Below are 24,585 nucleotides of genomic sequence, written 5' to 3' on the forward strand. Positions count from 1 at the left end.
CTTTCGCAGCATCAGGACTGCGGGCGGTGGGGTCTTCCTCGCCCGCTACGGGGAAAACGGGGAGCCCTGGATGGCCCCTAACTCCTCACCGGCCTTTGTGAAACGTCTCCAATTGTGCCTCATAAGCGGAGTCCGGCCCCTGTGGACGGACGGGGCTGTCTGGACTCCGCAAAGGCTGAAAGGAGAGGACAGCGCGGTGGCGGGTCATCCCCAGAACCTGTCAACACTACCTCCCCCCCCTCCCCCGCCCCCGCCATTAAATCTCCTTCCCTTTTCCCCTCCTCCCGCAACCCCGCTCTGGCGCTCCTCCCCCAGCCCTTCTGGCCTCCCGCGCAGGGCCTGGGGGGGCGGGGCGAGCGGTCAAGACTGCGCGAGAGTTCCGCCAAAATCCCGCGAGACTTGCCTGCCGCCGCTGCCACCGCCTCTTACGTCTTCCCCTTTGACAAGTCGCCGCTGCTGCAGCAAAAATAAAGGACGCGGCCGCCGCAGCCGCTGCCGAGCCGGGCTCGGGTCGCCGGAGCCGCGCCCCACCCTCGCCAGCTCCGGGGCCGCGTACGGTAACGCCTCTTCTTCTGCCCTCCTGGCCGCCTGTGCGTGCGCCCCGCGGGCTGGGCAAGGCCGGCCGGGGCTGTTCTCGGGCCGCGGCCGAGCCGGGGGCCGCCGGGGTCCCCGGTGGGCGGCAGGCAGAGGCCTGAGGGAAGCTTCCCGGCGCGGTGCAGGGTCCCGGCCTCAGAGGCCTCTCGCAGCCCGAGCGCTTACAGAGCTCGCCCGAAGGGGTAGAGGGACCCGCCCCTCCGGCGGCTTGCTGTACTTGCCCCTCGGGAGTCGGGTCTCTGACCTTCTCCCCCACCCCTTTATCCGCTAACTAGGGCCCCTCCCCCCGGCCGGGGCTAGGATCGGGGGACAGCGGCCCGACTCTCTTTCGGGAGAGCTGCGACCCCAGTGCCTCCCCGCCGCTCCCGTCGCCGGCCGCCTTTTGAGGGGTGGAGGTTGGGACGACGTGTCTTTCTCCTTTCCTCTGCTTTTGGATGGGGGCAGCTCATCATCAGGCAAACCTTTCTCCAAATCTCCCGCCTCGGTAAAATAACAATTTATAAAGCCTGTGCTACCAGGAGGGGAGATGGGATGCATTGTTTAGTCTGTGGGTGAGATGAGGATGATGATGACAAGAGCTGTCCCAGGGAACATGGTGAAACCTTTTCTGTGATGGGTGGTAGGTTCTTGGGAGACTCGAGCACCGGAACTGCTACCACCTTTCCCAGGAGGTTATATAAAAGACATGCTGTCCAACGCAGAGAGCTGTGAGCAGGGACACAATTTGCCTTAATTTTAAAATAATGTCTATAGTTCTGTAGAAAATATGGATAATTAGAATTATAGGAATACCAAATCTGAACTAACTCGTTCTTGTAATTCCATTTTCAGAGATAGCATTTCATGGTTACCATTTTGGTGTGTTTCCTAACAGACACTTAGTTTTTTCAGATTGTCCTTGGCTCATCATTGATTGGGACTTCCCCTATTCTATATATGTTTCAAAATGATTTGTTTTATTTGAGTCATTTTGGCCCACTTGATTAAAACTGGTTACTTGTTCATTATCACTGGCTGTACTCTGTCATCTCTAGCTCTTTCATTGGACTCTCCTCCAAAATGATTGTTAGATAAATGGTTTTAAAAATCAAAAGTTAAAAAATTATTATCTGCTTGGATGTAGTACATGAGTGTTTTTACAGTTTTTCCTGTGGTGGGCGCTGAAAAGGAGCAGTGTTTGTGGAAGGCAAACTATGATTACTCACAGTGGGAAGAAACCTGTTTACCTCAAGGTTTTATAACATTGATTTCTATTGGTTATTTTTAGACCAAAATCGTTATGTGACACTGTTTGTTATAGTGCCTTTGTGATTGGGATGGGATGGATACATGCCTTTGATTATGTAGGTTTCTATGGTGTGAGTTTTTACAAGCAAAATTGAGTGGCCTAGGTGTCTGTATGTACACACACATATAATGCACCTATACATGGGTTTTGTCTTGGAAGTGAGTTAAAATGTATTATTTGAGAAAAGAAAGCATTAGGTAGGGCAAAGAATAGTCTTGTAATATTTCTCCCAAATTATATGACAGGATTATATGGCAGAATGAAACATCTAGGGAGGTTGGAAATCTGGCAGCTTTAAAAAATTAGGATAGTGTCATTTGTCTGGGGTTGTCATTGGAATGGATTAAATGACCTATTAAGGCCTTTTGTAATTCTGAACTTTTATGAATTTTGCTTTTCCTAAGATTCTGTTATCACTTTGCTTCTTAAATTTCTAGTCATGCTGTTTACATGTGACACTTACCCATTCATTTGCTGGTCATGTATTCCACTCCCAATGCAGGAATCCTGGTGGTGCATGAGGAGAAAGCAAATGTAAATGGGTCACTTAGTCTATTAATATAAACATTTTCTGCAAATCCTATTTGATTAAAGGAATTTCAAAGACTGTGTTCTTGATTGGGCTGGATTGGTTATTAGAGGATGTAAATAATAAATAGCAATCGAATTCTGATGTCTCGAGCATTTCTTTTTTTTTAAATTTTATTTATTTATTTGACAGAGACACAGCAAGAGAGGGAACACAAGCAGGGGGAGTGGGAGAGGGAGAAGCAGGCTTCTCATGGAGCAGGGAGCCCGATGTGGGGCTCGATCCCAGGACTCTGGGATCATGACCTGAGCTGGAGGCAGACGCTTAACTGACTGAGCCACCCAGGCGCCCTCAAGCATTTTTTTTCCCAAAAAAGACAAAATTCCTCCTCCTTAGTATTAAAAAAAAAAAAGAGAGAGAGAGACTTGATACATTGAACAGTTGATCTTTTAAAAATTCAGATTTTCAGTAAAATAACAATAATGAAGACCTTGTGGTTTGGTGCGTGGAGAGAAGTTCATGTTAGGATAAAAGCAAATTGACTTGTGAAAACAAATTTTGAATTTTATACTTGGACAACTATGTAATGATAAGTAAACAACTTACTATAACCTGTTAAAGATAATTTTTTTAATTGTAAATAAAACTTTGGCTTAACAGACAAATGAAATGTGTTGTTATGGGCACATACTGCAGATTATCATGATGTTGAAAACAACAAATTGGTCACATCACTTAAAAAAGAAGTTTGCAAAGCCAGTAAAATCACAACAGCTAGCAAATTTTTTTGACTAAAAAAAAGTATAAGGGAACATAAAGTAGCTAATTTACTTTTTAGATGCCAAATATGATTTTTATGATTTTAGTTTTTTCTGCTGTCACTTACTGGGCCCTCTAAATTAATCAGAATATTAAATTACAGATGAGATCCCTGAGCAAGGAAATATGACAGTTGGGTAAGATGATCAATTGATGGATTTTATTTACTTTTAACTGTTTATTTTGAAATAATGTTAGACTTAGAGAAATGTTGCAAAGATAGTACAGAGAGTTCCTATATAATATTCTTCCTACATCATCTCCTGATGTTGACAATTTACATAACCATAGTACAATGATCAAAAACAGGAACTTAGCTTTGGTATAATGCTATTAACTAAACTACAGACTTTATTGCAGTTTCACTAGTTTTACCCCTAATGTCCTTTTTTCTGTTCCACAACCTAATTCATTGCATTTAGTTGTGGTATTTTCCTCGTCTCCTCCAATCTGCGATAGTTCCTCAGTTTTTCCTTGTCTTTCATGATCTTGACATTTTTGATGAGTACTGTCAAATTTGTAGAATTTTTCTCATTTTGGGTTTGTCTGATGTTTTTCTCATGATTAGATTTAAGTTATGTATGTTTGCAAGAAAACCACAAATGATGTGTCCTTTGTGCATCATTTTAGAGGGTACATGGTGTTTATATGTCTTATTGCTAGTGATGTTTTAACCTTGATTACTTTGTTAAGGTGGCCTCTGCTTTGTTTTCTACTGTAAAGTTACTATTCTTCCTTTTGATACATATCTTGGGGGATATAACTTTGATACTATGCAGATACACTGTTTCTCCTCAAACTTTCTCCTGCTGATTTTAGCATGTGTTGATAGATCTTGTCTGCAACAGTTATTGTGGTGTTTACCTAATGGTGATTTTATATTTTCCTCTTTTTTTTTTTTTCCAACATATTATTGGAATTTTTCTGTTAGGAAGAGATATCTCTTTCTCATTTGTTTATTCAGTTATTTATGTAATTATAATCTCATGGGTATTTGTTTTATTCTACATCTTTTAACCCAATAGTATTTTTTTATTGCTCAAATTGTTCCAGCTTTGGCCATTAAGAGCCTTTTCAAGTTGGCCTTCAGTCTTTTTTGAGCATTTATATTCTGGTATCATAGGCTATTTCTCACTCATGTTGTATCTTTCCTTGTACCAGTCCTGGAATCAAGAGCTTGTCTAAGGAGCTCTGATTCTTTTTATTGGAGAATGGAATATAAATCAAGATCTGGATGTGAGGTGTACTCATTGGGGTGTCATTGCCTCTAAGCCCTCAGAGGACAGTGCTAGGAAATACAGGTGTATATACTACCTCTCCCACACATATAAGTGAGCGCGCGCACACACACACACACAATTTATTTCTATATTTATCTTTCTCTATATATTAAAAACCATGAGTTCATATTGATAGCTTCTAGTCTAGTCCAACACCACAAGGTTCATTCTAACCTTTACTCATTTCTTATTTGTAACTTTTTTCTAATAGTGAAAACCTGGCTCTCATTATCTGTAGACAATAGATCATAGAGATAATAGATCATCTCCCACTTGTTCACTTTTATAATGCCCATCAAGTAATTACTGATTGCTAACCCATTACCCTTATGAGAAACGTATTTGGTAATTAGCGTACAGTCTTTTTTTTTTTTTTTTTTTGTCTTTAACCTCACGGTATCTAGTCAAAATATTATTTTCCAAAGTTATTTAGGTTAGTTCTTTTCTCCCCCCACACTTTTAGTGTTAGGTTATTCATCTGTAATGCAGTTTGGTTCTTTTCTTACTCTTTGTATTCCATTTTGGGTTACCCCTCAATCCTGGTTGATTTAGATTATTTATTTGGGTATATGAAACATTACTATTACTAAACATTACTACATAAAAAGATACAGTCAGAAATGTCACTCCTTATTCCTACTACCTGATTCCCACCTCCATGCCTTTTTCCCCCGTCTGTTTTCCTTGCCTTTTAGGTAACTAGTCTCTTTAGTTTTTTGGTTTATCCTTCTATTACTTCTTTTGCACAAATGAACAGATTGTGTGTGTTTTGTTATATTCCTTTCTTTTTTTCCTCATGCAATTTTAATTGAGATACAATTAACATACCACAAAACTTACCCTTTTAAAGTGTACAATTCATCGGTTTTTTGTGTATTCACAAGGTTGTGCAGTGTTGGTGGTATAGTGGTGAGCATAGCTGCCTTCCACAAGGTTGTGCAGCCATTACCACTAATTCATTCAAGAATATTTTCACCACTCCAGAAAGAAACCCTGTATCCATTAGCAGTCATTTCCCATTCCACCTTCCTTAGCCCCAGTTAACCACTAATCTACTTTCTGTTTGTATGAATTTGTCTATTCTGAGTATTTCATATAAATGAAATTATATAATCTGTTGACTTTTGTGTCTGGCTTCTTTCACTTAGCATAATTTTTTCAGTGTTCATCCATGTAGCATCTGTCCGTACTCCATTCCTTTTTATGGCTGAGTGATACTCCAGTATATGCATATATCACATTTTATTCATGCATGCATCATTTGGTGGACATTTGGTTTTCCATTTTTTGGCTATAGTGAATAATACTGCTATGAACATTCATGTACAAGTTTTTGTGTGGACATATATTTTCAGTTCCTTGGGTATATAACCTAGGCATGGAATTGCTGGGTCGTATGATAACTCTGTGTTTAGCTTTCTGAGGAACTGCCCAACTGTTTGCTTTTTCCTTTCTTTCTTATATGAAGAGTAGCATCTTATAGAGACTCTTTGCACTTTATTTTTTTTACTTCTGGAAATCACTGGATATCTTGGAAATCACTCCAAATTAGTTCATTCTTCTTAATAGATATTCTTCATTCTTTTTTACAGCTGTACAGCATTCCACTCTGGGGATTTATCCTAATTTATTCAACCATTCTTCTATGTATGTACATTTAGGTAATTTCCTATATTTTGCAATTATAAACAGTATTGCGGTAACTGACCTGTGCATATGTATTTTTGTATTGTTAGAGGTGTATCTTCAAGGTAGATTTCTATAAGTGGGATTGCTGGGTCAGAAGTTGAGCATGCAGGATTCCCTCTATGTCTGCAGTTTCTCTTTCTGTGGTTTCACTTACTGGTGGTCAGCAGTGGTCCAGAAACAGATGATCCTCCTCCTGAAATATAGTCAGCAAGAAGGTCAGTAGTAGCCTAATGCTATATCACAGTGCCTAAGTCATTCACCTCACTTGATCTCATCATGTGAGAGGCATTTTATCATCTCACATCATCATGAGATTGAGTAAAGTACAATAAAATATTTTGAGAGACCATATTCACATAACTTTTTTTTTAAAAAGTAGGCTCCACATCCAAAGTGGGGCTTGAACTCACGACCTTGAGATCAGGAGTTTCATGCTCTATCGACTGAGCCAGCCAGGCACCCCTCAGATAACTTTTATTACAGTATGTAGTTGACCTTTGAACAACATGGGTTTGAACTGCCTAGGTCCACTAGGCAGTACTGTAAATGTATTTTCTCTTCCTTATGATTTTCTTTTCTCTAGCTTACTTTATTGTAAGAATACAATATATAGGGGCGCCTGGGTGGCTCAGTCATTAAGCATCTGCCTTCGGCTCAGGTCATGATCCCAGGGTCCTGGGATCGAGCCCCGCATCGGGCTCCCCGCTCCACAGGAAGCCTGCTTCTCCCTCTCCCACTCCCCCTGCTTGTGTTCCCTCTCTCACTGTGTCTCTCTCTGTCAAATAAATAAATAAAATCTTAAAAAAAAAGATTACAATATATAATGCATATAATGTCCCAAATATATGTTAATTGGCTGCTTATGTTATCAGTGAGGCTTCTGGTCAACAGTAGGCTTTTAGTAATTAAGTTTTTGGAGAGTCAAAAGTTATATGCAGATTTTCAACTGCATGGGGTATTGGTGCCCCCAACCCCTGCATTGTTCAAGGGTTAGTTATATTGTTATAATTATCCTATTTTGTTATTATTGTTGTTAATCTCTTACTCTGCTTAATTTATAAACTAAACCTTATTATGGGTAGGTATGTGTAGGAAACAACATACTATGATATATGATTTGGTACTATTTGCGATTTCAGACATCCACTGGGGGTCTGGGAACATAACCCCTTTGGATAAGGGGGGACTACTGTATGTAGTTGTGTTAGATATTACAGAAGTGTACTCATTTGCATTCCCACTGGTAATGTATGACAACATCTGTTTTCCCTATAACCTCACCAACAGAGAATGTGTTGTGCTATATATATATATATATATATTTTTTTTTTTTTTTTTTTTTTTGCAAGAGGTGACTGATTTTTAAAAATGCTCTGTAGTCATTTCAGTACCCTGAACCTGTTGTATAGGGGCACTTAATGCCTGTTGTTGGTAGGTTCTTATAGCTTGAAAATGAAATAAATAGTCCATTAATATTACACTGATAGTTGTAGGTAATTATGTGCAGGTGAAATCAATTGGAATGCATTTCTGATCTAGCCAGGATTGCTCATTGAAACATTTAATAGGAGTTGCTGCATTGATTCATAATACCCATGCTCTGAAATACTTCTGGAGTTTAACAAAGGATAACTGAAATTGTAAGGAGAATATTCTTTTCTCCAGAGTATGTATGATAAAGTTTTGGTTCACAGTATATGCCAGTTATTTTGAATAGGACACACAGTACATACTGAAATCATGGTATGGTAGTTATTTGACCAGTAATGGCTGTATCTGGAACCTTTTATATTTCCATAAGAAAGGAGGTTAATCTGAAGGAAGATGAAATGAGAGTTTACAGTTCTGGATTAGGATAATCTTAACCAGATTTTAGTGGGACCAAGATACTAAGGCAACATGAAAAACATCCCCATCTTACAAGGTAACAAGTTCTGCCCAGCTGGAAATTGAGGTTTTTTCCCCAGAAAGAATATTCTTCCAAGTGCTGGGGACACATTAATGAAAACACAAAGATTCTTTTTTTTTTTTTTCAATTAAGTATAGTTGGCACATGATGTTACATTAGTTTCAGGTGTAGAACATAGTGATTTGACAGGTCTATACAAAAAACCAAAAAATCTTGCACCAGAGGAGCTTACATTCTAGTAGTTTTCTGATGAACTGGTGTTCTTAAGAAAAGATGCTGAGTGCTGATTGTGAATGGAACCAGCAGAGGTCTGTGTAGTCTTAAAATAAAATTACTTTTGTTGCTATAAAAACCCCAAATGACACTTGATTTTACTGGTTACAAAGAGAAGGCCATGAAAAGTCATAGAGTGGTAACATAACGTCGTTCACCGGTGAATCTCTTTCTCATTTTAAAGGATTCCTAGTATTAGTAGTAGTAGTACTATTCCCAGTAGTAGTAGTAGTAGTAGTAGTAGTAGTAGTCGTAGTAGTAGTAGTGGTAGAAGAGAATAATAGTAGAGTTTTTTTTTCTCAGCTGGGGTTCCATGAGAGAACTAAATGCTCTAGGACATTTGGACAGTCACTGTATGTAAAGAATTAAGTTCTCTCCAGTGCATCTAGAATGGCATTAGGTATGTACCATCCTTGGGAGAATTGAGAAGATACTCCAATATTCAAGTTCTCTGGTTTATTTATTTTTATTTTTTAAAAATATTTTATTTATTTATTTGACAGAGAGAGACACAGCGAGAGAGGGAACACAAGCAGGGGGAGTGGGAGAGGGAGAAGCAGGCTTCCCACTGAGCAGGGAGCCCGATGAGAGGCTCGATGCCAGGACCCTGGGATCATGACCTGAGCCGAAGGCAGACACTTAACGACTGAGCCACCCAGGCGCCCCAAAGTTCTCTGGTTTAGATGATGAACTTCAGTTGAGAAAGGTCATTGTCATCGTCATTGTAGTCAGATCTGGTTTTTTTTTTTTTCTAATTTAGCCACTTGCTAGCAGAGTGATGTTGGACAAGTCTTAGTCTCTTACCTTTCTGATCTGTAAGGGTAAGAATAATAATAGTTACTACATCATGGGGCTGATGTGAGGATTAAACAAATCTTTCCAGTCTACGTTTATCTATTTTTGTGACTTTAAAAACTCGCTATGCTGATTGACTTCCACATTTATGTCTTCAGCCCAGACATCTTCCCTGAGGTCAGTGTTAGAGTTCATCTGCTTATTTCATATTTCATTTACCTTCTAATGGGCATCTCAAACTAAATTTGTACAATAAAGAAGGTGTGATTTCTGTGCTCATCATTTCCTCTGAATCAGCTCTTAGTAAATGGCTGGACCATTCAGCTAGTCACTCGGGCCAAAAGCCTAGGTGTCAGTTGCGATTTTTCTCTTTTCTTCATACCCTATAACAAGCCCAATAGCAAAACCTCTTGACTTTATCTTTTGAATATCTTTCTAATCTGATCATATATCATCTCCTCCTTATAACTTTGGTCTAAACTACCATCATCTCCTGCTTAGATAATTACAGTAGTCTCTTAACTGGTTTCCCTGCTTTCTCAACTTGATCTCTTAACAGTCTGTTCTCCACTTGTAGATAGAATGATCTTTTTAACTGTCAGTCAGATAGGCCACTCCTCTATTTAATACTTTACAGTGACTTCCTTCTACAATTAAAATAACAACCAAATTCCTGGTATTGGCTTAAAGGCACTACATGATGTAGTTAATCCCTGCCTACCTCTCTCTGTTCATTCCACTTGTGCTACACTGAACTCCTTATATTCTTTGATCACGACAGGTACATTCTCAGGGCTTAGTATTTGTTCTTGCTTGGCTCGGAGTGCTCTTCCCTCAGGTCTTTGCACTGTTTCCTCCCTCACATCATTCAAGTGTTTGCTTAAAGAAGAGTTCTCAGAGTTTACCTCTTTAGAGAAATCGTCAGTCATCACATTATAAAAAATAGTGATCATCTCCCTTCCACTCTCCTTGTCTCTTTTGCCTTTTTTTTTTTGCACTTGTGCTTCCTGAAATTTAATGACTGACTTGTCTACTTGTTTATTATTTGTCTTCCTCACTAGAATGTAAACTCCATGAGAGCATGAACCTATATGTCTTATTCATTCCAGTGCTTCTAAAAGTCCATGGTACATAGTAATCCAGGAATGCAGCTCTAGGAACTTGACCGTGGAGTAAAATTGTCTCTAAATTAGATGAAATAATTCTACCTTTTTAATGTTTTGTGGGGGCGGAGAACTATTTTTTTTTTTTTAAGATTGATTGATTTATTTTAGAGAGAGAGGATCCCAAGCAGGTTCCATGCCCAGCACAGAGCTGGATGTGGGGCTTGATCTCACGACCCTGAGATCATGACCTGAGCTGAAATCAAGAGTCTGATATGCTCAATCGACTGAGCCACCCAGGCACCCCTGAAAGAGAACTATTAAATCAATTAAACAGTGTGATTTTTTTTGCGTTGGGTTCTCACATGTGAAATGCCAAGATTTAGAATTTATAACATTATCAAGAGCATATAATTGTGCATAGGATGTGCTAAGTAATATGTAAAAAATTAACTTGGAGTTCAGCTCTTGTGGTTGTTCTCTAATTATAATGGTAGTGATGTTAATAGAATAGTAATATTTCCTCTTAACTCTGGCCAGCTATTTGTCCTCACTTTAAGCTCTTGATTTAAAGTCTGTTGATTTTGATTTTGCAGGGGGGGTATACATTGTTGTCCAAGTGTTTTGGTTTCTTTTAAGCTTAATATAGCCACGTTTATAGAATCTCTTTTAAGTTTTGCCATGTTTTAAGACCTTTCCTGGTGTTAGTCACTCTACTGTAAAACTGTTGGGTCATGGCCAGTGGGCAGTTTTATGTGATACAATTCAAGTAAGCAGCTTTGCTAACTGATAGTATTAGAAATATAGGATAACCTAATACAGAACTAGAAAGATTATATTGTCTATGTGTTAATATAATTGAAAAGCAAAAGTGTCTTTTATAGAAGGTATCATTGAACTTTCTTATACAAACAAGTATCCAGTCATATATAATGAAATCTTGTCAGTAATATGGTCATAGTTTCTGTTTTCTCAAAATTGTTCATTCTTTTAAAAAGAGGGAATGATGGAGAATGATGGAGAGATTTATGGAATTTGTGAAGGTGGTGTGATGGAGTAGACAGATGCACATATAAAGGAATAATACTGGGTAACACTTATTGAACGTTTACTGTGCACCAGGTATTATTCTAAGTACTTTTATTATTTATTTTTGTTTATTTTTTATTTAAATTAAATAAATTAACATGTATTATTGGTTTCAGACGTAGAGGTCAGTGATTCATCAGTCTTATATAACACCCAGTGCTCATTACATCATGTGGCCTCCTTAATGTCCATCACCCTGTTACCCCACCCCCTTCTCTCCAGCAACCCTGTTTGTTTTCTATGATTAAGAGTTTCTTATGGTTTGTATCGCTCTCTGATTTCGTCTTATTTTATTTTTTCCTCTCTTCCCCTGTGATCCTCTGTTTTGTTTCTTAAATTCCACATATGAGTGAGATCATATGATAATTGTCTTTCTCTGAAAGTACTTTTATCTGTTATTTAAACCATGGTTAAATCTGGTTGAATTGTTAATTATTTAAACCACATTTAACCTGTTTATTCTGCGGAGAAGGAAATGGAAGTACAGAGAGGTTAAGTAACTTGCCCAAGATCACACAGCTAGTAGGTGGTGGGAGTGTGGATTAGAATTCTGTAACAAAGGGAGGTGTTGGCAAAAACTGTTGGGGACAGAGTATGGAAGTGGCGAACCTCAATGTGATGGTTTTGGTTGATCTAAAATCCTATCCCACTGGGCGCTTGGGTGGCTCAGTCCATTGAGCATCAGACTCCTTGATTTCGTATCAGGTCATGATCTCAGGGTCATGAGATGGAACCCCACATCGGGGCTCCTCACTCAGCAGGGAGTCTGCTTAAGATCCACCCCCCCCCATGTGCACACATGCACACGCTTGCTCTCTCTTTCTCTCTCAAATAAATAAATCTTTAAGAAAAATAAAATAAAATCCTACCCAACTAATATTTGGGCAAGACCATTCTACATAGGTGTTGAGGAACTCATTGTGACAGACAGAATTTAGGTGCCACATGTTGCTTTGAATTCTTAAAGAATGTTTCTAGTTCTGTTCTGCCAAAGAGGGCGAATAGATGTTAGACGAAAACAGTAATTGGTATAAGGATTGAACATTGCTATAGAAAGGTAAATATTAGTGAATCTTTATGCCCTGGAATATGAAGTTTTTCTTGGTAGACCTTGAAACCTAATGATATTAAGGAGCAAGTTTAGTCTGCAGACTGTCTAGAGTGCAATCAGGTAGTGAAATAGTAATGACTTATATTTGTGTGTGTGTGCACCTATGTATACACACACATACATATTTCTGTAGTGTACATGGCTTCTAGTTTGCAAAGTACTTTGGTAACCATTTTCTCAGTTGATCTTCATAATACCTCTGTGAGATAGACAGGGAAGGTATTCTGATATTTGACAAGCTACCACAGAGGTAGCTTTGAGGAATGAGCCCTTGAATAACCTCTAATTGCTAGACCTTCTTTTATTAGGTTCTCTATTCATAAAGGGGGTTGCTATTTCTTTGCTCAACTGCCAGAGTGTGAGTGGTGGACTTCCGCATTGTTGTTGTTGTTTATTTAATGTTTTATTTATTTGAAAGAGAGCACGAGTGAGCAGAGCTGAGCAGGGAGCCCTACGTGGGATTGTGACCTGAGCTGAAGGAAGACGCTTAACTGACTGAGCCATCCAGGCGCCCCTGGACTTTTGCATTGTATGGTGTTAATGGGCTTGATCTCTTAAATAGGTGATTATAAATTGCTTAACCTGGAAGCAGAAGATAACTTGGCATGATGATTGGGCAAAGGTGGCCTGTTGTAATTGGCATGTTCTTAATGTTATACTGAAAGCCTAGCTGTTTTTAAGAAATATAAGTTAGATTAAAGCTGTAATTCTAATTGCAACACTATTGTAATGTTTTCAAACTAATATTTTAATGAAAACCTTCTACCAGTTAGGGTGCAGTAATGTTGATGCTTTTTTTGATTGTATTTTAGATTAGGATAGAGGTAGAGTGCTTTACCTTTTTGAAGTAAAAAAAAAACCAGTTTGGTAGCTTCTGAAAAGGCTAATGTGAATGTACAGCGGTAATGAAATGCTGATAAAAGTTCAGTAGGTCCCCTCTTTTTCTTGTTTATTTTGGAAATATTTTGAATTGCTTTGGTTAACTTAAATTGGTCTTAGATATTAAGAGGGACTTTTCAAAACTCTTTATTAAAGTCAGATGCAAATTCACAGAATCACTTCACTTTAAAGTAGTTGATGATTGACAAAATGTGACTTTGTTTTGCAAAAATCTAAGGAATTGCTGAATATTTTGTATTCTTAAATTCTTATATCTTTCAGCTCTCAGTGTTATTTTCTTTTTCTCTGGTGCTCTCTTATAACTGCCTCCTTATCACCACCCCCTCCCTCTTGTTCTGCCATCTGTTGGTTTGGCTCTTTATTTCAGAGTAGGAAGGCAGGGAAGAGTTTTCGTACACAAGATAAAACTTGTTCTTTTGGAGCTCAGTGAGCTGGTGCACTTATGCAATTAAGTCTGCTGATGATAAATTCTAGAAGTACCATAGGCCACTAGGACTAGAAAGATAGTGATGACTCTGCAATATTGTCTGCAAGTTTTTTGTGACTGTTGCTTTATTTAATAAATAAAAACTAAAAAAGTATACTGAAACACTATTTTTTTCATAAAAAGCTATAAATTGGTTAGATAGAAACAGGCTTGCAAATAACAGTAATTATATAAGAGAGTTTAGCATGTTGAATATTAATGAAATTCATGTCAAATGATTTCTTATAGTACTTTATAAATATAATTTGATCATGGACAGTTTATATTCACTTATGCCTGACTGTGCATTAATCTATTGTGGGAATATGTAGAGACTATTTGCAGTCCTAGGCAGGTAATTCAATTCCCAGATAGCATTTAAAAAAAACCATTTTATTACAAAGTATTTTATTTTTTATTTTTTATTTTTTTAAAGATTTTTTATTTATTTATTTGAGAGAGAGAGAATGAGAGAGAGCAAGCACATGAGAGGGGGGAGGGTCAGAGGGAGAAGCAGACTCCCTGCCGAGCAGGGAGCCCGATGCGGGACTCGATCCAGGGACTCCAGGATCATGACCTGAGCCGAAGGCAGTCGCTTAACCAACTGAGCCACCTAGGCGCCCACAAAGTATTTTAAACATGTTAATATAAAACAGAAAGAATAGTATAAAGAGCTCCCATGTACTCATAATTGAGCTTCAGGAGTTATAGGCAGTCTTGTTTCCTCTGTATTTCTGTTCACTACCACCCCACCCCCAATCCCTGGACTCTTTTGAACCGAATCCTAAGCATAGACATTTTTAATTTGTAAATTTCAGATATTTCAGTTTGGATTTCTTTCTTTCTTTTTTTTTAAAGATTTTATTTATTTGAGAGAGAGAGAGAGAGCATGAGAGGAGAGAGGGTCAGAGGAGAAGCAGACTCCACGCTGAGCAGAGAGCCTGATGTGGGACTCGATCCTGGGACTCCAGGATCATGACCTGAGCCAAAGGCAGTCGCTTAACCAACTGAGCCACCCAGGCGCCCTTCAGTTTGGATTTCTAAGAGTCTCTCTCTTTTCATAAAATAAGCAAAATACCATTATCATACCAAAACAAATTTATAGCAAGTTCTTTATATCACCAAATATGTAATCAGTTTCATATTTTTCTGATTATTTTACATACATACTTGTATGTGTGCGTATATATATGTATGTGTATATATCTTTCTTTTTCTTCCTTATAGTTTTTTGTTAAAAGAGACTCTGTTGTTTGCTCTGAGAAGTTTCCCATAGTCTCATTTTGCTGATTGCATTTCTGTAATGTCATTTAATACGTTATTCTGTCCACTGATTTCCTGTAAATTGATAGATTTGTCAGAGTTTTGTTCTTATTGTAGGAGTACTTCATTAGAGTGGTTTGTGTACATAAGGAGGTACATAAGGTCTTATTATCTCTTTGGATGTTAGCAGCTATTGATGATCATTGTTTAGATTTATCAATTCATCAGGGATTGCAAAATAGTGAAATTCTTTTTTCTTTTTCATGTATTAAGTGGTGTTCTTTTGGATAGTTTTTCAGCAATGTAGATTGTATATTTATAGGGCATTGTATTTATGCCTGAGCTGGTTCTGGGATGATTGACAAGGTTCTGTGGTGGGATTCCTTTAAGGGAAGAGTACAAGTCTTTATTATTGGAAATTCAGAGACTACTTAGGAATATTGAATAATTAGACTTTGTTTAAAGGATGTTTGGCCAATAAATAAGTTAACATGCCATCATGAGATAATATCTTGTGACTTAGCATGTGTAGCTAGCTGGCCATTGGTGTCTGTTCTTTTTAGAAGTCAGTGTTCATATTCAGAAATTTCAAAAGTGATTAGTGCAGGGCAGCAATTACTGGTTTCTTGAGCCAGATTTCTCAGCAGGAATTTGAGAACAGGCCTTGTGTTTGAATTAGGTTTTAAACATGTTGAGTTTATGTAACATAAAATATTTTGTGTTAAAGGTTGTAAAGATCTGGAGCAGCAATCTGGCCCCTTGACAAAAGGGTTTTGGGGTCAAATAAACTTGGTGAACATTGTGCATTTTATGCTCTCTTGGAATGTAATAGTGCATATTAATATGTAAAAGAAACCTGTTTAACATTAACACAGCCTTTTCCCAATTTACTTGATCACTGAACCTTTTTTTTCCCACCTCATAACATCTTGAAGAACTAGTGAAACAAATTTTCTGAAGGAAACAAATTTTGGGAAATATTGGCTTAGAGGATTTGAACAAAGAATAATGAAAAATGGCTGATGATGACTTCACTACAGTTAGTGGAGACATTTTGATAGGTAAATAAAAGACATTTTTCAGTGAGAAAAAAGCGAGAGACATATGTTGGTTGCTTGTTTTAGCTTAGCCTATAAGCATTATACTTTTAGAGAAGCAGTATTAGAAAAGGACTAACGTCATATATAACATTTACTATATGTCAGGCACTGTTTTTACAACTGTTTTACAACTTTATGCGCTGATGTGCTGTTGTTACCTCAGTTTTACAGATGAGCAAATTGAGGCACAGAGAGATTAAATAAATTGTTCAAGGTTACATTGCAGAGTTGGTGACACAGCAGAGCCTGGTTCTGAACCTAGGCAGTCTGGCTCCAGGGTTCATGTGCCTAGCCACTACTCTACATTGCAACATATGGCAGATCATAAAATATAAATAAGATTTTAACATCTTTTGGAGGGAACAGACATATTTTCTTTCACTTTCAGGCAATCAGAGCCATAAGAGAAGAATGTGGAGAGCTGGCTCTGTCCTAGTGAAGATAGGAAACATGGAGACCCGGGAACGATTATCCATAAAAAAGGTATACCTCCCAAAGAGATAGATTAGATGTAGGTAGAAGGCTGAGCTAAGAGGACACTGTTAATACCAGAAGGGAATTGGAACTCACGTAATAAGACCCCCTTACTTTATATATGAAATACGAGTTTACATAGTTTGTTCATGTGCTTGTAGTAATAATAGTTCACATTAGTGTATTGCATTAAAGTACTTTCACATGGATTCTTGTTTGATCCTCTAAACAACTCTGAAAGGGAGGTAGGTACTACATTTTTCCACAGCAAGACTGGCTCTTGAAGTTAGATTTTCTGCATTTTAAAAGCTAAAGTGTTCCACACTATATATGTGTGTGCACGTGCATATATATGTGCATATATATACACATAAATGTATGTACATATATGTATATACATATATATATCACATTGCCTCAGTTCTTGATGAATAAAATATATTTATGAGTAGAGTGTGCTTTTGAAATGAGGATTTGGATCAGAAAGAAAGCTACATTTTAACGAGTGGGAATAATTCTCTCCTAGATGTGAAAGGTAATATATGCAATTGTAAAAAAAAAATATTTTTAGACAGCATAGGGAAATACAAAGCAAAAGGTAAAAACTGTTCACCTGTGCAGATTAACCACTGTTAAATTCTAATGTGTAGTTCTCCAGATTTTTTTCTAACTCTTTTTATACGTATAGGGAGTTTTTTTCAAAATTCTCTACATATTGTTTTATAACTTGAAATACCGTATTTTTTTTTTTTTAAGATTTTATTTATTTATTTGACAGAGAGAGCACAAGCAGGCAGAGAGGCAGGCAGAGGGAGAGGGAGAAGCAGGCTCTCCGCCGAGCAGGGAGCCCAACGTGGGGCTCTATCCCAGGACCCTGGGATCTTGACCCAAGCCAAAGGCAGCCGCTTAACCTACTGAGCCACCCAGGCACCCCAAAATACTGTATTCTTAAAAGAGACTATCCATAGGTACTTGGTCTTTTGCCTCTACCATAGTAAAAGGGTGTGTGCAGGACGACTGGCATAAAATGGTAATATCTTGGGCAGATTGGGATGTATAGTTATACCACACACATACTTTAAAAGCTGACCTCTTAGTAAAGGCTAGGCGAATCCCGTTTGGGATTAGGTTAGCTGAAGGAGGCAATGAATATTATAAAGCTTCATTTTATGGTAGAATTTGGGGGAAAAAAACTTATTTTTACATTATACTGGATCAAAAGATAAGTAACTCAGACCTTAATGTTCAGATAAGCATTAAGAAGAATAAAGCACGGCTCTTCTGGAGCATTGTATTATATGTGCTCTTTTAGTGTGTATGAGTGGGTGTGTATATAACCATCTCTGATTATCTGTACTTTTGGAGTGGTAGGGAGAGGAAAGGAGTCTGTTGTGTTGTGGAATAGATTTTTGTACCTGAAGTCAATTCTTCAGCAAATCTTGCTTTCTGTATTATTGACAGCACCTAGTAATTTGCTTTGTTAATCACTCTCTTTGCCCAAGCAAATATTGGGGTTGGTCTTATTTTAAAAATACTTTTCTTTTTGAGGATTGGGTTATATTTTATTTACATGTCTCAGTATTTTCTTGTTGGTTCTAAGTTGATGGTAAGGCTTACAGTTTAGCTATGCTAGAAACTTTTCCTTTCTATATAAATTTTATTTTTTATTTTTTTTATTTTATTTTTTTTAAAGATTTATTTATTTATTTATTTGAGAGAGAGAATGAGAGACAGAGAGCATGAGAGGGAGGAGGGTAGAAGCAGACTCCCTGCCGAGCAGGGAGCCCGATGCGGGACTCGATCCCGGGATTCCAGGATCATGACCTGAGCCGAAGGCAGTTGCTTAACCAACTGAGCCACCCAGGCGCCCTCCTTTCTATATAAATTTTAAAATAAGCTTGTCTAGGGGTGGCTGGCTGGCTCAGTCGATAAAGCATGCAACTCTTCATCTCGGATCGTGAGTTTGAGCCCCAAGTTGGGGGTAGAGATTACATAAAAAAAATTAAAAAATAAAATCTTAAAAAAAATAAGCTTGTCTGTAGATCAATTTGGAGGAGAACTGATATTTGTATATTTAGTCTTCCAATCTAGGAACAAGGTATGTCTCTCCATTTATTTAGATCTCCTTTGGTATCTTTCATCTGTGTGTCTTGTAATTTCAGCATTTAGGTCCTTTACATGTTTTGTTAGACTTGAGCCTAGGTATTTCATTAAAAAATTTTTAAAAAATTTTTAACAGTGGGGGCACCTGGGTGGCTCAGTTGGTTAAGCGACTGCCTTCGGCTCAGGTCATGATCCTGGAGTCCCGGGATCGAGTCCGGCATCGGGCTCCCTGCTCGGCAGGGAGTCTCCTTCTCCCTCTGACCCTCCTCCCTCTCATGCTCTCTGTCTCTCATTCTCTCTCTCTCAAATAAATAAAATCTTTAAAAAAAAAAAATAAGTTTTTTAACAGTGTTTTATTAGAGAGCATGAGTCGGGGGAAGGGCAGAGAGAAGGAGAAGCAGACTCCCCGCTGAGCAGGGAACCCGATGTGAGGCTTGATCCCAGGAGCTTGGGATCATGACCTGAGCTGAAGGCCACCCAGGCGCCCCTCATTAAAAAATTTTTTTCCATTAAGAAATGTTTTAAAAACTTCTTATCAAAATATATAAATTCATAGAAGTGTATGTATAATAAGCTTACAGCTGGATTAGTTCCACAGGGATGGACTTATTTTCAAATTCTGCTATTTTCTGTCAACCTGAGATTTTTAGGAGGGAGGGAGGATTGAAGATGAGGGAACAAGACAAAGCTTCCTTTCCATTTCCTTCTGAGTCAGGTCTTCATAATGTGACTTCCTTGTTTTGTTTATAAGTGAATTCTCAAGACAGAACACATATTCTGATAGCTAAGCTTATTTCTAAATCAGTTTTCTAATTTACTTCCAGTCATGTTGTAATAGAGATTTGCATAGGTGTTTTCTGATACAGGAATTCATACTGTTTTAAAACAATGAAGATGTGGGTTGAAGATTTAAGAGATGGAAAGTTATGCCTTCTCTTTTTTTTTTGAGCCCAAGCTATTCCCTGCCTTTTAGCTTCCTTCTGTGCAGTTTGTATAAAGCACACACCAAGGTAAACTTGTCATCTTGCTGTCTGGCTTTTATTTTCCTTCTAGGAAGAATAGGCTACTTAGTGTTGATATTTATGGGAGTTTTTTGTCTGCTTCTTTTTGAGTAAGACTACAAATCTAACTCTTGAATTTTTAGAGATGATATATCACTGTGATTGCTTAAAGGAAAATGATTTATGTAGCAAGGAAATTAAAAATGAGATTTGCTTACTACAGATACTCCTGGGAATACATGAGTTTATTACATATGCTCCATCAGGAAGGACATAGTTAATTACGGAAAAATCATACTTATAATTTAACTCTTATGTATACTTTTATTGTAAAAGATAATCTTTTTTCTTTCTTTACATCACTGGGGCTCAGTTGTTCCTGATCAGTTCTTCCTCAAACTTTTATTTTGAAAATTTCTTAAATCTATTGAAAAGTTGAATAGTACAAATAAACACCCATATACTTTTCACCTTGTTTCAAAAATTGTAACATTTTGCTGCAATTGCTTTTTTCTTTTCTCTAAACACACACACACACACACACACACACACACACACACACACACACACACACTTTGTTTTAAGTGAGAGTAAGTTATAGTCACCAGGATACTTCCCCTGCATACTTCAAGTGTATGTCTCCTAAAAATAAGGACATTCTTCAACACAGCTTCATACCTTTGTCACACCTAAGGAAAATAATAAGAATTCATTATTACCTGATACGAAGTTTTCTGTTTGTTTCCCCTCTATCTTTTATAACTTTTTTTTTTTTCCTGATCTCAGATGCAATCACATTGATAGATTGCTTTTGGGTTTTATTTCTCTTTAGTCTCTTTTAATCTAGAACAATCCTCTGTCTTTTTTTTTTTTTAAGTGACATTAACTTTATTGAAGAATCTAGGCCATTTGTCTTACATAATGTCCTACAATATGAATTTGCTGATTGTTTCTTTAAGACTGTATATTCAGGTTAAACATTAATTGCATGAGCACTATATAGATGCTGCATACTTCTAACATCACCTCAGGAGGCACTTAATGCCTTTTTTTTTTTTTTTTTAACATTTTAGGTGATGCTAACTTTGATCACTTAAGGTGGTGACTACTACTAGATCAGTTCATTGTAAACGCACATTTTTTTCCCCTTTGTAACTAGTATGTAATCTAGGGGTGGTATTTTGAGATTGTGTGAAAATCATTTCTCCCACAGCCTTTTCCAGTGGTCTTGGCATCCATGGGAAGATTACCCTTATGTGGTAATTCTTTTTTTTAAATAAAAAAATTATTAAACAATATGTGTACATAGTAAGAAGTTCACATGGTACAAAGGAGGTCACAGCAAAATGCATGTGTCCTATTCATGTTCTATTTCCCTTTCCAATTTTTTCCAGAATTAACTGTTGCCAGTTTCTTTTTGAATCTTTTCAGAAGTTCTAAACCCTTCCAGTCATGCATTCATATATATTCTCTCATTTTTATTTCTTTTTACACAAATTGTAGATACTACAGAGTATTCTAAATCTTTTTTTTTTTATTATAGTAAAATAACACTTATAATTTTAACCATTTGTGAGGTGTACAATTCACTGGCATTAAATGTGTTTACAGTGTTGTATAACCATCACTGCTGTCTATATCCAAAACTTTTTCATCATCCCCAAGAAAAACTCTGTACCCATTAAATAATAATTCCCTCTTCCTCTCCCCCAAAGCCCCTGTAACCTCTTTGGTACTTTATCTATGAATTTCCCTATCCTTGGTGCCTCATAAAGGGGGAATCATAAATTTGTTCTTCTGTGTCTGGCTTATTTCACTAAATACAATACTTTCAAGGTCCGTCCATGTAACATATATCAAAATTTCATTTCTTTTCATGGCTGGGTAAAATTCCATTTTGTGTGTGTGTGTGTGTGTGTGTGTGTGTGTGTGTGTAACATGTTTTATTTATCCATTCATCTGTTGATGGACACTTGGGTTGTTTCTGCCTTTGGGCTACTGTGAATAATGCTGCTGTGGACATGGGAATATAAATATCTGTTTGAGTCCCTGCTTTTAGTTTCTTTGGGTACATACCTAGAAGTGGAATTGCTTGGTCTACATCTTAATGTATTTTTAACTTATATCATTGTTATCATTCCAATTTAATACGTTCCAGATAATTGTAGATCTTCCTCATTCATTTTGATGATTACCTTGATTCCCAGTGTATGTATATAATTCATTTAACCAGTTTTTATTGGTCGATTTTAGGTTGTTTCCCCTTTTTGTTTTTTACCTTTTTTTTTCTTTTTGCTATTCTCAACAAGGCTGCAGTGAATAGGATATTCTTAGTTTAAGCAATGCCTTGTTTTTTAATTAAAATTGCAATGTGAAAATGTTGATTGAGCCTAGTCTCATTAAGTATATCTTTTCAGTATCCTTAAAATTTGTCTTCTCACAAACCAGATACCTTATTGCTCTTCTATTTTAGGCTCTCATGTCTCAACTCAACTTTTAGGGTGTCTGTTGTGTCCTGGCTACTCCGTCCTTCCCTTCATTCCCTTAGTATTATCCATAGCTCCTGCTGGGTAACTTTGTTATGCAGCGTTGTCATGTTGTATTGTAATTCTTCACATACCCTTATCCTCTTCTGGGTTCTGAGTCCTTTAGGAGCCCTGCGCTTTGTATGTAGCAGACCTTCCTACTATGGAGAAATTTGCACATTCTTGTCAAGTTCCTAGTAGTAATAAACTGAAATGCCTTTGTTAAAATTAACATATAGTTACAGAGATTTTTTAAAAATATGCAAACAGGACTGACCTTAGTTCATTAGTGAAGGTTGTAGGAGTACATCCCTTTCTTTGTTTTCTTTTTGGATGAAGAGATAAAAAAGTTACTTTGAAGCTAGTTAACATTTGGTACTATTAAGCCCTCCCCTCCATATCTTTTGATACCATTAGAGCTTTCATACAGTCTTTTAAGTTTTTTTTCTCCTCAAAATCATATTCACATATTCTGAGATTGTGTTAGGAGCTAGCGATAGTACCCTTTTCTTGCATTTTAGTTATGTCTCCATTTTTTATTTTAGGGAGCCTCGTAAGAATGAGTTCTTGAAGTGTAAATTGGATATGTCGTTGGGAATTCAGTGAGGATAAATTTACCAAAAGATGTTATGATTAACATGACTTAGGTTTTAGATGCCAGCAAATTGATGGTTCTGAAGAAGGGGGAGATTTTTTTCTACAAACAGTATATGATGAAGACCACTGGCCTTTTCATGCCTCTCGAAAATCTTTTATTGTTGAAGTGTATTGTCTGGTTCATGGCCTCTAGTCAGCTACAACTTAAAGGTATCCTGCATGTGCTGATTTCTCTTTGTATTTCTGGACTAAATAGACTAATCTATTTGCATAACAGCTTGTTGAACTTGGCAAGTGCATAACTTGCTTTACTCTTTCGTTCCCAAAGATTCTTTCATTAAAAAGTGCGTTGATCTTCTAAAAACTGCCCAGGGGCGCCTGGGTGGCTCAGTAGTTAAGCGTCTGCCTTCGGCTCAGGTCATGATCCCAGGGTCCTGGGATCGAGCCCCGCATCGGGCTCCCTGCTCCGTGGGAGGCCTGCTTCTCCCTCTCCCACTCCCCCCTGCTTGTGTTCCCTCTCTCTCTGTGTCTCTGTCAAATAAATAAAATCTTAAAAAATAAAAAAAAATAAAAACTGCCTAAGGTCGCTAGCAGACATAGTTTGAAATCATTACATTGAAAGCAGAATCATTAAATACATAGTTAATTTGCTTATAGCTAGTTACCACAAACTTTTTATAGTAGAACATTGTGGTGATGTATTTTTGTTTATTGCATTTTGCCAACCAGAGTTACTGTATTTCTAATGTTATACTAACTTCCACGATGGAATACGAAAGAAGGAACTTAAAATAGTTCAAATTATTTCCCTTTGGGGGATATGTGGTGAACAATTAGAGTCTATATAATGTAATACTAGCATTTATTTTTACAGTTTTCACAGTACTTCTATGTAAGAGACATGGAAATTCCAACATGGAAAAGATAATTTGGATTAAGTTTGTTAGAACAGGTTTAAGTGTGTGTGTGTGGGGGGGTGGGTAGGATCTGAATTAGTAGCTGAAGGAAGTATAGGATTTGTTAGGTAGAGAGGAAGGGTGAGCTTTCGAGGGGGCAGCAACATACATGACTAAGGGTGCAGAGGTAGGGATGAATACATTCCAACTTAGTGATGGTAAGGATTGGGAGGGATGCCTACCTAATTAGAGCAGAGGGCTGCTGAGGGGCATGGGATGGTTAAGATTTGATAGGTTGGAGGGAACGGTGGATTATAAGCCTTGGGAAGCAGAGTGAGGAATTTTAAGCCTAGGGAGCTATATATCACTCAGGGCCCTGGCAGGAAATAGAGTAGTTATAGAGGTTTGGGTAGGATTAAAGAAAGCAACAAGGTATTGTGAAGTTCCCAAGGTCCAGCAATATCTGGAAGCCATTGATACTTTTAAGCCAATGGGGCCAAGAAGAGGAAGACTGATGAGAGCTGAAACAATGAAAGCCAAGCCAGTGGATAGAACCTGTGGCCATAGAGGAAAGTCAGAACCCACCAAGAGGTGGGGAGGGAGCCAGGGAAATAAGGACCATTCTTTCCTTTTCTTCTCATTCTCTGATTTCCTTCTAATGCCTCTCATTGGCCTAACCCACCTGGAAACCAGGGGATTTTGGACAGTGCAATCCTAGAGGTCAACCTCAAAAGGTACAAAGCAGAAGGAAGATAGAAGGAAGGATAGAGATTAAGTTTGT

The 24,585-nt window shown here is 37.7% G+C and overlaps 1 protein-coding gene across 14 annotated transcripts in view; it reads left to right on the top strand.

Annotated features, from left to right (window-relative positions):
• Positions 1-420: 420 nt before the first annotated feature.
• Positions 421-24,585, top strand: part of HERC1 (HECT and RLD domain containing E3 ubiquitin protein ligase family member 1) — a 188,747-nt gene continuing 164,582 nt past the window's right edge. For 11 of the 14 annotated variants that reach the window (XM_078079228.1, XM_078079231.1, XM_078079238.1 and 8 more), the window contains exon 1: positions 421-557. The gene's annotated coding sequence lies outside the window, so the exon portion shown is untranslated. Of the gene's footprint in view, positions 591-16,596; positions 16,692-24,585 lie in introns of those variants that run through there. The other 3 variants (XM_078079241.1, XM_078079230.1, XM_078079229.1) reach the window with 3 other exon arrangements.

This window comes from Halichoerus grypus, chromosome 8 (assembly GCF_964656455.1).
Source record: "Halichoerus grypus chromosome 8, mHalGry1.hap1.1, whole genome shotgun sequence".
NCBI lineage: Eukaryota > Metazoa > Chordata > Mammalia > Carnivora > Phocidae > Halichoerus > Halichoerus grypus.